This window comes from Ambystoma mexicanum, chromosome 6p (genome assembly GCF_040938575.1).
Source record: "Ambystoma mexicanum isolate Mex_15411 chromosome 6p, UKY_AmexF1_1, whole genome shotgun sequence".
Lineage (NCBI taxonomy): Eukaryota > Metazoa > Chordata > Amphibia > Caudata > Ambystomatidae > Ambystoma > Ambystoma mexicanum.
In genome coordinates, this window is record NC_090935.1 from 653,311,256 (window position 1) to 653,325,154 (window position 13,899).

At 43.9% G+C, this 13,899-nt stretch overlaps 1 protein-coding gene across 1 annotated transcript in view; it reads right to left on the reverse strand.

The window, feature by feature from the left end:
- MCCC2 (methylcrotonyl-CoA carboxylase subunit 2) overlaps positions 1–13,899 on the reverse strand; it is a 501,365-nt gene that overhangs the window by 265,001 nt on the left and 222,465 nt on the right. The gene's annotated exons all lie outside the window — the stretch shown is intronic.

Here is a 13,899-nt window from a genome sequence, read left to right on the forward strand (position 1 = left end):
GGACCCACCCCTTTAAATTTCTTTTTTAACAGGTATATATATATATATATATATATATATATATATATATGTATATATATATATATATATATATATATACAAATATGGTTTGATTTATTTTGGATATCGTTTTTATATAAATTACTTTTTGACTATTTTATATTAAATTCGTTTTTCATTTATTTTTATATCTTTTGTATTTCTTCATTTCATTTCTTTTTTATCAAGGTCATTTTATTGCTACAAGACACATTAAAATCGCATCCCACCGCCAGAGGGAGTGTTTGGTGGGCCAAAGTCAGCAGTCCCGAGTGGTCCAATCAACTGCTGCAACAACAGGCATCCAGCAGCCATGTCCAGAGACAAATCAGCACCAGACACGTTGGGGAACGTGTTGTATAAAAAAAGGAGTATGGGTTATTTATCTTTCCAACACATGCATTTATCCCTAAACCAGTACAAGATTCCCATGATCAAACAACCTTTAAGAGAACAAAAAGGCCCTAAAAGCAAATGGCAGTGAATATTTTCCATTAACCACAAAGCCCTCTAGCTATAGATGAGGATGATTGCACCGGGACAATAGAGGTTGTTTGATGCCAACTGTTGACCTCTCATAATTCCAGTGAAATGTACTATTTGGATAAGGACGAATTTAACGAAGAAAACAGCGGCGGCTATCAACACTGTGAAGCGGGAGAACGCACACGCGCTTTTCTACATGGACATTATGAAGGACAATGAGACAATAACATCTTCTGTAAGGATACGGAGAGGCTAGAAGAAGTCTTCGGGCAATGATTTGAGGTTGATGCCCCTGCAGCATTGAAAAATCCAGACAATGATGGCGATGACGATGTTGCAAATGCAAGTATGGCATGATGGGTAATAAATGCTTTTACCAGCTCCCCCTTTGAACCGAAAAAGATATTTGTCCTTTTTTTCCTCCAGCAAAATTTTGAAAAAGCATTGCAAACAGAACCCCATGTAGTGTCTCTGCTGCTCTAAACAACAAGAGCAGACCTATGTTAAAAGTGAGGTTTGCCAAATCGCAGGAAAGCTGTTAAAAGGTAAAGCAGATGGAAAAAAGGGCTGTCAAAGCAGGTGTCTGTTCAAGGTGTAACAGCTGCTGTGGTGAAGAAGCGTTTAAATTATGATTATTACAACACGTGTTGCGGCCACACTATGGCCCACCACATTATGGGCACAAATGTCTCAATCACTCACACATTCCGCAAACTTTTATAAAAATAGTACGTTTGTCAGTGCATATGAGGCTGCGCCACTGAAATAATTTTAAAGAGAGAGAGAGCCGCTATGCAAGGGGATTGGCCCACAAGCAAGAATCTGAACAAAACTGCAATATCCCTTAGTGCAAGCGCGTCTCAAAAAATAACACTGCTTCAAAGTTTAGATTTGCGAATTTGTATTACAAGTCAATAATCAAGGCATAAATATTGCAAGTGGGCTAGGAAAGGTTAGGTCAACAAGAACTGTGCCAAGTGGATGGACATCAGTTTCGCCCTCTGGGCTTTATCAAGGTCATGGCAAAATATTAATCAAAAGCAATGGCTAGTGCTTCCTTTTAGTTTTCAAATGAGAAAGCAGAATAAGAGGCGGTGAAAAAGGTGAAAATCAACAAATGTTCCATGGTTATACACAATTTCCAAAGTTAGATTCGTTATTCATTTGATACCAAATAAGACCAAAGCACAAAAAGAGAGAGCGAAGAGAGAAAAATAAAAAATGAGAGAAAATAATGCAAGAAATTAGTAAACCATACTCGTTTTATGGAGAAAGTCAGCAATTGCTAGCAAAATAACTATAATAGAGACCTTAAATGAGTCTGTATGGCGGATAGCCCTTTTATTCCTCCTTCATGGTTACTAGGTTTTGATCTGTTGAACAAGGAATGGAAGTGTATGTGTCCCAGAGTGTAACCAAATCAACAACAATGTCATTCACCGCATTCACCGCTCCTTAAAAAAAAACAAAGGACAATTCTGTACCTCTGAGATACCCAAATGTAAGTTGTATTTCACTACTTCCTGTGTGTTCACAATATATGGATTCCTATTGGCTCAGAGACTGGGTCAATAGCCCCTTCTTATATGTAGGCATAATTCCAAATTTAATCACTACTAAAGTAATACATGACATATTTATCACTAGTCCTGCCCAAGTACAAAATAAAGAAAATAAAGTAAGTATAGTTATCTAGTATCCCACGTTCCCTTACATGTTGGGGTTCTGGTCAGAGCGAGGTGGCCATTTTGGATAAGCATAATATAGATAGATATAGTTGGATATAGAAAGTATTTAGTATTTATTTATTTATAATGCGCACCAAACCCAGGGGTAGCCAGGCGCAAAGGCAGCAAGAGGGTTGTAAAACTTAGTTACATACAGTAGGGTGAGGTCCAGCTGCGGTTACAGTGCCAGACGTATCACGCCAAATAGGAAGGGTAGGACATAAACACTATAGGGGGTACTATATACATATTTACATTCAATGAGGTAAGGAGCCATATGGTAGTGGCGCATCTGGGCATCGGAAGGTCATTATGAGTCGAGAGATTTGAGCCAGTGGATAGTCCTGGCTCTGAACTGGTGGTAGGGTAGGTCCTCCCTGCAGGTAGGAGGAAGGGAGTTCCAGAATTGCGCTGCTTTTACTGGGAAGCTATTGCCTCCAGACATTGTACGTTTGAACCTGGGCACCAGAAGAAGGTTGGAATTGGCCGTTCTCAAGGGGCGAGAGAGGGTGGGTCTAGTAAATCTGGCGATGAGGTATTGAGGGGCCGCTTGGTGGAGGCATTTCTGAATCAGAGATACCGATTTAAGGACAATCTTGTCCTTGGTGGATAGCCAGTTGACAGATCTTCTGGAATCTGAGATATGGGCTTTCTTCGGGATACTGAGGCCGCTTTAAGGGCATTATTTTGGAGGATTTGGATTTTATTTAAGATATATTTGTTACAACCTACATATAGAGCGTTGCAGTAATCCAACTTGGACAGGATCAGCGCCCTGGCCAAGGTGGTACAGTTGGTGGGGGGAGAGAAATGGTTTGGATGCCCTAATGAGAGAGAGAGAGAAAGAGAGAGAGAGAGAGAGAGAAAGAAAGAATACAGCAGGCACACTTGTGGTCTGCCATTGTTCCACATCTGAGATGAGCTGGGAATTGATTAGCACTTTGTACAGCTGTGAGCACTGGCTCATTTACCCCTCTGGGATTATTTCGGTTCCCCCCTTTTTTCGTTTCACTAACTTCCATCTAATAATCTAGCAGTTCAGTCATGAGTGCCAATTGGAGCAACGAAACACGGATTTTGTGTTTTGTTTCTTGTCTGTTGCCTCTTATTTTGTGCCTGGTGCTTACCTCTCCATTGATTCTCATGTATACTAATCTTCTTAATTTCCCCCCCCCTTTTTTCCATTCATAATTTATCACTGGTGTGCTACCGTATCACCCTATAGGTTTTTCATACATACACTTAAGGGCATTGCACTATGTTTTGCAAGTTAAAGCGTTAATATATATTGGAATTTTATGGCGTTCTATCATGATAAGTTTATTGTTCTAACATGGCGCTGTGTAGCAACTATCAATTCAAGGGGGCGTGGCTACGAGAGCATGGCCACCCCCGGCGCTGAGGTAGGCGGGGGTCCAGTCGCGCCTGGTGTGTAAGACACGCCGGGGGACCAGTCCGGCATCTACGTCCCCGGGAGCCTGTGCAGGTAGCCCGGGGAGAAACCAGCCGCATCAGGGACACTTGTGAGCCCCGCACCCCTGGGCGTCAGAGCGCACCGAGTGGCGGGGAGACAGGGACGGCTGGGGTCCCCCCTCACAAACTGGAGCTGCTGCGGGCTCAACAGAGGAGAGCACCTGCGGCTTAACAGTCCGGCTGTTAACAGAAAGCGGGACCTGCGCGGCCCGGACGGGCGCATCCCTCACATAAGACCAACACGTATTCTCACGAAGCCCAGGCCTGTAATCGTGATTTGAGCTGCGCTCGGAGACATGGCTATGAGCGCGCTGCATTTAGTAAGAGGACACAGAAGGTATCATGGAAGCAGCACGGGGCCCCAATTGATCCCGGGCCAGGAACAACAGCAATATAAGTAGGTGGAAGGAGACACCCTATGCCAGCAAATGATTACGTGGGAGGTCACAGCTGACTCCAAGAGCATAACAGGGAGCTTGTGGGCACTTTCAACCCAGCCTGCTCGTGAGGGGAGCCTGGTGTGAAGCTCCATTAAACACCACCGTTGGAGGGGTGGTGATAGCAATTTTTTTCCGGGGCACATGGGTGATGTATATTGGGCCAGCAAACACGCTCGGGGGGCTCCATAAGCACTGGGACGGGCGCCCGGGGACCCAGATCGACTGGGGCTGGGGCTCGGGGTTCAAGCGGATTGAATAAACCCACATGATTACGTGGGAGGACACAGGCCACTCCAGGAGTAGAACAGGCAGCTTGAGGACATCCCCGACACTACTGGCAGTCTAACTTGCTTAGGGTGGGGGCCACAGGCAGTGAAGCCTGCCCATACGTCTCTGACACACCATGATGACCAGCAAACCCCTAAGAACAAAGGGCAAGCAACCCACGCTCGACAAATACACCCGAACATCGCCGGGCGCTGAAGGGGACACTATGGGCAAAGACCAGGAGATACTTGCGGCGATTGCCGATCTGAAAGTGGCTTGGGAATCTAAACTGGGACTGGCCATGAACGAATTGAAAGCGGCACTTGAGCTCAAAGTTGGGGCAGTACAGGAGGAGGTGAATCTTCTCCAGCAAGATGTTAGGTCACTGGCAGAACGCACGAGTGACCTAGAAAAAGAGGTGGCCCCAAACACGGCCAACTGTACTGCCCATAAATCGGAATTTCACACCCTAGTACAAAGCGTGGGCAACCTGGAAAGTAGGACGGAGGAGGCAAAGGATGCGCCCGAAGGAACAATATTGGCATTGTTGGATTGCCAGAAGGTGCTGAGGGATCTAACCCCACGGAGTTCATCGAATCAATGCTGCTGCAGGAGATAACCGGGGGAGTGTTGACCCAGGGGTTTGCTGTGGAAAGGGCGCACCGGGCCCTGATGAGGAGGCCACCGCCGGGAAACCCCCCTAGGCCGGTGATAGCCAAGATCCTGAACTACCGAGATCGTGAAAATATTCTTGAACACTTTCGGAAGGGTGGAATACAAAGGGGGTCGGCAAACATAACGGCATACCCGGATTATACCTTGCAGGTGCAACGCCGGCACATGAACTTTGGGACTGTGAAAAGAAGATTGCGTGAAGAGGGCCATAAGTATATGCTGATCTACCCGGCAAAATTGAAGGTGTTCCACAAGAGCAGAACTCTGTTTTTTGAAACCCCAGAGGACGCTATGGGATGGCTGGATGCGCAGAGCTGCCCCCAAGAATCGGGTATCCAGGCAGGAGAAGGCGAAGATAAGTAACATGTGTCGGCGGCACCTACGGTGTCACAGCCTAAGACAATGGGACTTGAATATAGCACAGGACATAGCCTGTGGGAGGGTGCGATTAGGGCTATAGATATATGATTGATCCGTTAGCACGAGAAACCTTGATATTAGTGCGGGAGCCTTACAGAGCCAGCCCTCACATCCACACAACGAGAAGTTTAGTTAGGTCACCGGTAGCCCGGTGACACCCTGCCAGGTTCCTGGCCTCGGCATTCCAAGGCAGGACCAAACGCGGGGGGGCCTGAGATCCAGGGATGGAGCTGGGCACTTGTTGGGGCTGGGTAGGGAGGGGAGAGGGAAGGTGTTGTGTGCAGTGGTTTAGAGTTGGGAAAAGGGGGCAGGGGGAGTTTGTTGGAAGAGGGAGGGGAACAAGCCAAATTTTGTATCAAATCAGGCAGGAGGGGAAACTGGGAGGGGAAGTGGGACATCCCATAGATGGCATCGGGTAGCCTTAGAGTGGTGACCTGGAACGTAAGGGGCCTCAACAGCTATCTGAAGCGTAATAAAGTAATGATGTATCTGAGAAGGATGAGGATTGGCATAGCATTATTATAGGAAACCCACCTTACTAGGGAGAAACTGGAGGTGGTCAAGAGAAAGTGGAAGGTGAACATCACAGGAGCCACATACTCAGCTTACGCGAGGGGAGTTATCACATGGGTGGCACCGCATGTACCATTTCAGCTGATTCAGTCTACGTCGGACCCGGAAGACAGAATGATAGTAGTGCGGGGGATGCTAGAAAACCGGGAAGTGAGCATTATAAACTTATACGCCCCCAACCAAGATACAGCGGCTTACTTTAGGACTCTATACGGAAAAAATTAGCCCCCTACTGGGTGGCGCGATCCTATGCAGAGGGGACTTCAATTGTACATTAAATCCTAAAATGGACAGATCAGATGGTAAACTAGACAAACCCACCCTGGCCGCAAAGGCATTACAGGCCCTGCTGAGAGATTTTGCACTCGAGGATGTCTGGAGGCAGCTACACCCAGCAGACAGGCAGTACTCACATTATGCGGCCCCACATAACTTGCACACGAGGCTGGATTATGTGTTCGCCGCTGCTGGGATAGTAGGAGAAGTGACGGCACGGGGTATAAGCCCAGAGTGCTTTTGGACCACTCTCCCTTGGTCCTGGAGTGGCGACACCAACCCCCTAAAGCGCTAATCCCGAAGTGTAAGCTCAGAGCAGAGGCCCTGCAGGACTCGGGATTCCGGGATCATTGAGTACTTCGACATTAACACTGGAAGCGTTCAATCTGTAGGAACCGTATGGGAGGCATTTAAAGTAGTAGTGCGGGGCGTAGCCATATATCAAAATCCAGAGGGCTCCAGGGGGGCATACAACGGGAGTTGCAGGAAACGGAGAGGGAGTTGGAAGATATAATGCGTAAGGGGGGCACCTCTCGGCAGGATGGGGTAAGGATGAAACTGCTGTAACAAGCCAGCAGCGAGCACAGGGATAGATTATGTAAGTTGAGCTATAAGAAATATGTCGAAAGCCAGCACGCGGGAGGAGACAAGCCGGGCAGATTTCTGGCCTGGTTATATAAAAATGAAACATCACAACCAGTGATCAGGGAAATCAGAGGGGACGAAGGCCAGACCTGTGATACCCAGGAGGGAGTAAACGAAGAGTTCCTTAGATACTACAAACGTCTTTATCGGGACGTGGGGGAGGAAGAAACAGATCAAGAGATCCAGGAAGCATTAGAAGACATAGGCTTGCCCACATTAGACGAAAAGGAATGGGCAAACCTGGATGCCCCAATCACCCTGGAAGGGTTAGAGACAGTGATTCAACACCTGCCCACATGCAAAGCCCCGGGGCCGGACGGGCTCCCCAGTGAATTCTATAAAACATACAAACTAGAGTTGTTCCCCCCCGCTGCTTCCCATGCTTAATGAGGCGCTTGAGCACGGCAGGTTGCGGGAGTCACTACGGGAGGCGGTGATCATCCCACTCTTAAAACCAGGTAAGCCAAGCACAGACAGTGGGTCATACAGACCCCTATCGATGCTCAATCAGGACAGCAAAATCCTCACAGCAGTGCTCGCCAACAGGCTTAAGCGAGTCATCGGCAAATTGATACACCCTGACCAAACAGGCCACGTCCCTGGCAGGAACATAACTGACAACCATAGGAGACTTCACCACATTTTCGACCAAACAGAGGAGAACCCCGGCAAACTGGTAATTGTCTCGCTGGATGCAATTAAGGTCTTCGACTCAGTGAGATGGCCTTGGCTGCTAGCTACTCTGAGAGAATACGGGATGGGGCCGGGGTATCTGAGGTGGGTCAAAATGTTATACAGTTCCCCAATTGCAAGGGTCAAAACGGGTGCTACAATCTCAGATAAATGGAAACTCAGCAGGGGCACTAGAAGGGGCTGCCCCTGGTCCCCTATGCTATACATCCTTGCGTTGGAGCCATTGGCAGTCTGCCCCAGACGACAATATGGGGAGATAGGGATCCGCACTGTGGGAGGTTTGCATCTCATATCATTGTATGCCGCTGATATACTGTTATATCTGCGCTTCCCAGAGGAAAACCTACAATATGTCCTGGAGGTGATGGAACGATACGCTAGCCTCTCAGGCATAGCGGTAAATCCCAAGAAATCCAGCATGTTCCCCCTGGGGAGGTTTAGACGCGCTCCACCGCGGAGCCTACCGGTTTTGCCAATACCTTGACATTTCGATACCTAGGTATCGATATATACCACACGACAGGAGAAGAACATATACACAACATGGAAAAGGCAGTTGAAAGTATTAAGAATACCATGGGATTCTGGTCCAGACTACCCCTGGCCATGATGGGGAGGGCGGCTCTGATTAAGATGGTAGTCCTGCACAGACTGTTACACTTTTTTGTAAACATCCCATATGTGATCCCTAGGCGCTTTTTTGCCAAGCTCCACAGCCTGTGCAGGGGGTTCATATGGCACAATTTCAGGAACAGGTTGGCCCTCTGGAAACTACAAAACTCGTGTGACAGGGGGGATATACATTTTGAGTTATATTACTTGGTGGGACAGCTGCAATATGTGGCCAGGTGGTTGTCTGAAGAAGAAATGGCTGAAGTCAGGCTGCTGTGTGGGGATCCCGCTCCCTACTTCCTTAGAGAGACAGTGTGGTTGCCTAGACCAAAAGTACTAGGAATGGCAAGACTGTTGGTGCTTGGCTGGGAAATGTGGCGTAGAGCATGGCAAATGGTGGGAAACCCAGCCCCGTTCTCCCTGCAGGTGCCGTTAGTGACGCTATGCGGAGACGACTCCCAAATGATAAAAGGGGTCCGTAGATACTGGGAACCAATGGGCTTGGCTACCCTTGGAGATATATGGCAGGAGGGGGTGGCATTGGACTTCCAGAAGCTAACGAAGGACACTGGGGTGCACAAAGGTCAACACATTACTTTCTCTAGAATTATTAAACGGGTTTGTGTTTGATAGCACCACTACTCATAGTGGTTCCGAACCAGACCTTGTATCCAGGCCTAAACCTGCATGTAAAGAGGTGATGGTTAATCCCATAATACACAGAAAGTTGGGTCATCATCCATTCAAACCTGGAGGTGGTGTAGTAGACAAGATAGCTCTTGAGGATTAATCACAACAGGAAATTGGTGAGATAATTAACCGATTGAAACAGAGGGCTGGTCAAACTTTGCTAGCTTGGATGGTCAAACTGTTTGATTGAGGGGTGGCAGGTCTTGGAGTAGATACAACAGATTCTGCCAGATTTGTACCCTTTTCGAATGATGTTCAAATACAGGATACCCTGTGTGCAGGTCCTCCTCGTGATGGTAATGTCGACGATGGGCAATTGTCTCTTCTGCATCTAGCAGCGCAAGAATGTAATCATAAATACCCTATCACGTCGGATTGGCCGAATGATGATAAAAAATGGTACACATTGAAGGGAACTATTCAGAGAATTAGGGAACATGCTATAAAGTAGGTTATTCACCTAGAGACTCCGGAGCATATGGGGATGGTAAACTTGTCAGTTTCTGCTAGAAACACCCTTGTTCGGACAGCACCTCCTGCATATAAAAATGTCATAATGACCTTATTGGTGGGCTGAGGAGGATGATTTGGGGGGAATTGTCACTAAAATCAGGTGTCCTTCATTTCACAGAATGGACAACAACAGTAGCAGCTAAAGAGCAAATTAACTGAACACACAAGACTGGATCCCACAAGAACTTGTGTCATTTGGCTAGACACGTATCTTAAAGGTTGTCTATTTGGGAAATAATCACAAGAAGTAACGAAAATATTTTCTATTACTTTTAGATGAATTAATGAATAGATCTGTTATCCACATCTGAAGAAGGGTTAAAAGATAGCCTGAAACGCGTAATGTAAAGATAGGAGTAGTCTTTGTTAAGAAGAACCAACAACAATACAGGACATTGAACTTAAAATCTTATCAGGATATCAGACAATACTTGGAATTATCTAAAATGCATGTTTTTGTATATGACATAAATACTTATATATTTTGATGGAATTGTCAAATTGATGAAATTCAACTGAGTTTTTCTCTACATATTATGTTTGAAAAAGTGTAATGACTGTGAATCACAATGGCAATGTTTTATTGATTTTGTTTGAAGATTGAAGGGAACAGATGGTTCTTAAATTAAATTTTGATAAATGTGCAAAAAATGTCTGAGTACATACAGAAAATAAGCTTTAATTGTACTTTAAAATTGTTTCCGATTAAATCGGACAAAAGTGTGCCCCTGTTTTCGCTTCCCGTGGACCACGGGAAGCCATCACTTTACATTTTCAGTTCAGTCTGGTAGCACAGACTTTAACAAGGAGCACCTAAAACTCTGAACTACTTAAATACTTGATTGAGGAGAAAATATTTAAACCAGTGAATTTGAATAAAAGCGAGTGCACCTTCACACTTTACCCTCCTATTTCATTGCTACACCAATTCTGGAGGGAGCACTGATAAAAGAAATTTATTTAAGAATATGTCATTTTCTAAAATTGAATCACTCACTAAGAATAGAGCGGAAACCGTAGCATTTTTCGCAGGAAGAAGCCACACATATTTTGAAATTGATTAAAAGTACTGAACAAGATCTCAGCACCCAAACCAAACCTGAAGAATTAGTTAATCAACTTGAGAAATTGATCCATCGTGAGATCAGTCAAAGACTTCATGCCACCACTCTATCACAGTATTATAAAGCACAACGAATTCCCAGAGGTCTGAGAATAGACCTAGAACCAACATTGTGTAAAGAAAGTCCGGAATTTGTCAAAAGGTAGAGACTCATATTAAACAAATGTTCTTTGGATTTAATCCTTCTACGATAGAAGAACTATCGAAATCCTTGACATCAATAGAAGTTGACCTAGAATCTACAAAAAAAACTATCGACATTGATCTCTAAAGAAGAACTATCTACTCTTTTGAAAGAAGTTAATGATAAATTAGACGGTTACAAGAGAGAAATTGAGTCCAAAAAAATAAGGAAATTCAGGAGAGACACTAGACTATAAATTGGATATTGTATACACGTGGAAAGAATATTATCATCAGAAAGACAACAAAGGAACAAGACCAGTGTGGAACAAGAACAGACAACCACCGAACCAGACGCCCCCATCATCGGACACATCAAGTGGGGAAACGGAGAATCCAGAGAACGTGGGAATACCAGAACCCAGGGGTACCAGTCAGGTACCTACAACATCAAAAGATACCACTGGAGCATCGGGAACAATTTATTCTTTTTTAGACCGCATCAGATTAGAAGAGGGAAAAAGAAGAAATCCAACAAGGAAAACGAATCTACAACAAAAGAAAACCTAGTGGTCAATATCTCAAGTTATAATCTAACCACATTTGAGAGAAAAACATTAAAGAAAGGTATCTCCTTTGTTCCAACGTATTCAAGTACTCTTTTGAAAGAGAAGATTGATTTCTTTAAACTAACACGGAAAATGAAATTGAAATTATTTTTCGACACCATTGAAATGTCAGACAATACACAAACCACAGATTTTTTGGAAATGAAACCCAAAAGTACATTCTCTCCACCAGTGCAAAACATGGTACTTGATGCATTTCAGAAATTGGTATTGAATGATTTTAAAAAGATCAAGTTTCACAGAAGAAATAAATCTAATCCAACAAATCGAGAGAAGCAATTATTGGATAGGCTTTGGCAGAATCCAGATCTTACCATCAAACCAGCCGACAAGGGAAGAGTGCTGGTCCTAATGGACACTACTAAATACAAAAATGAAGTAGAATGACAACTAAATGATCAAGATACATACTTAGAAATGTTCACAGATCCAACTGAGCGAATACGGGAAATAATCAAATTTACTCTGGATGAAGCAGAAAATGATGAGATCATAACTCACAAAACCAAAATGTTTCTCAACAATTCACATCCAATAACACCAGTAATTTATATCTTACCCAAAATTCATAAAAGTCTGGAAGATCCACCAGGACAACCAATCATTGCAGCAAACAACATCCTGCTGGAACCTCTTGCTCAATATATTGACACAATAATTCAACCATTAACACAAAAAACTACAACATACATTAAGGATACTAATCACTTTCTACAAAAACTTGAAACAGTAAAATTTGAAGGAATCAAAGACATTATGTTTACTATGGATGTCACGAGTCTCTATACCAATATAACCCATCATGCAGGATTAGAAGCGATGGAATGGTTACTACTAAATACAGAAGAACCAGTGAGGGGAGAGCCACTGTTTACACTGAAACTCTTGGATATTGTATTGAAAAACAATTACTTCATGTTTGAAGATCGTTACTTTATACAAATAGCCGGAACCTCCATGGGGGCCGCCATGGCACCGAGTTATGCTAATACCTTTATGTCATACCTAGAGGAAACTCAAATTCTAACAAATACCAAATGGAGGAATAACTTAAAATTCCTAGTGCGTTTTATAGATGACCTATTTGGAATATGGAGAGGAACAGAAGAAGAGCTTGAAGAATTTTTCAACTTCATGAATTCCCTAGCACCAAGGATCAAATTCACACACAAAACAAGCAGAAGAACATTAGAATTTCTAAATGTTTTGTTATATTCAGAAGGAGACAAACTTGAGACGACAGTATTCACCAAACCAACCGACAGGAATAGTTTATTATGTGCTTCCAGCTTTCATCCAAAGAACACCATAGAAAGCATTAAATTAAGTCAATCCTTACATAACAGGAGGATCATCTCCAATGAGGAAGAATATGATAAAAAAGCAATTGATTTAATGATTAATGAAGAAATTCCTGCTGAGAGGTTACATGGAAGAAACAGTCAATAAACACGCGATAAAGGTTAAGAATACACCCAGACCTGAAGCCCTAAAACCCAAAATTAAAAATAAAGAGACTGAATTGGTTTATGTTACGACTTACTCCCAACAAAGCAATAGCATCAAAAGAATCATCAAGAAACATTGGAAATTATTAAATATGGATCCAACATTATCAGCATTGTTTCCCAACCCACCACTATTTGCATATAGTAAAAGCAGATCCATACGGGATCACTTAATCAAATCAGATTTTGATTACGAAATAATCACTCAAAAAACCTATAAGGGAACAATTCCATGTAATAATTGTAACTGCTATAACAACGTGTTCAAAGGAAACTACATCAATCATCCACGTCAGGGACATAAGATCGCACTTACCCATACATCTACATGCAACACAATGAACGTAATATATGGGATAAAATGCCCATGCGGAATGTATTATGTTGGACTCACCAGCAGAAAAGCGAAAACCAGGTGGGTGGAACACAAATCAAATATCAGGCAACAATCAGTCAAGTCACCCGTATCACAACATTTTAAAGAGCTGAAACATTCAATTGCCCAGATCCAATTCATCATCCTGGAACATGTGACTCTACCCAGAAGAGGTGGCAATATAACAAAGCGCCTGCAGCAGTGGGAAATATATTGGATTGAGAAGTTACACAGCATGCATCCTCATGGTATGAACCATGAGTGGGATTTAACTTGTTCTCTATGAAAAACTTATCAACATTGCTAGATAGCCAATGGAAAGAAAAATAATCCCCTTTTTTTAAAACAAATGCAAACATACTTCTCAATTTACTCAAGAACGCAAATGACTTATACAGTCATTTACAGTTGGTGAACACACACCCAAGATGGCGGCATCATTGGGACTTATCGCAAACATTGGACAGCAAAAGAAGAAGGACTAGTTATTTGGTTGCGTAGCAACCCGTAATACAATCACGGCGAGGGAAGAAGCAAATGCAAAGGGAGACAGAACCGAGTAGCAGAGGACGTCGCAGGACTCGCCGGTGAGAGCGCGAACAACAAGCAAC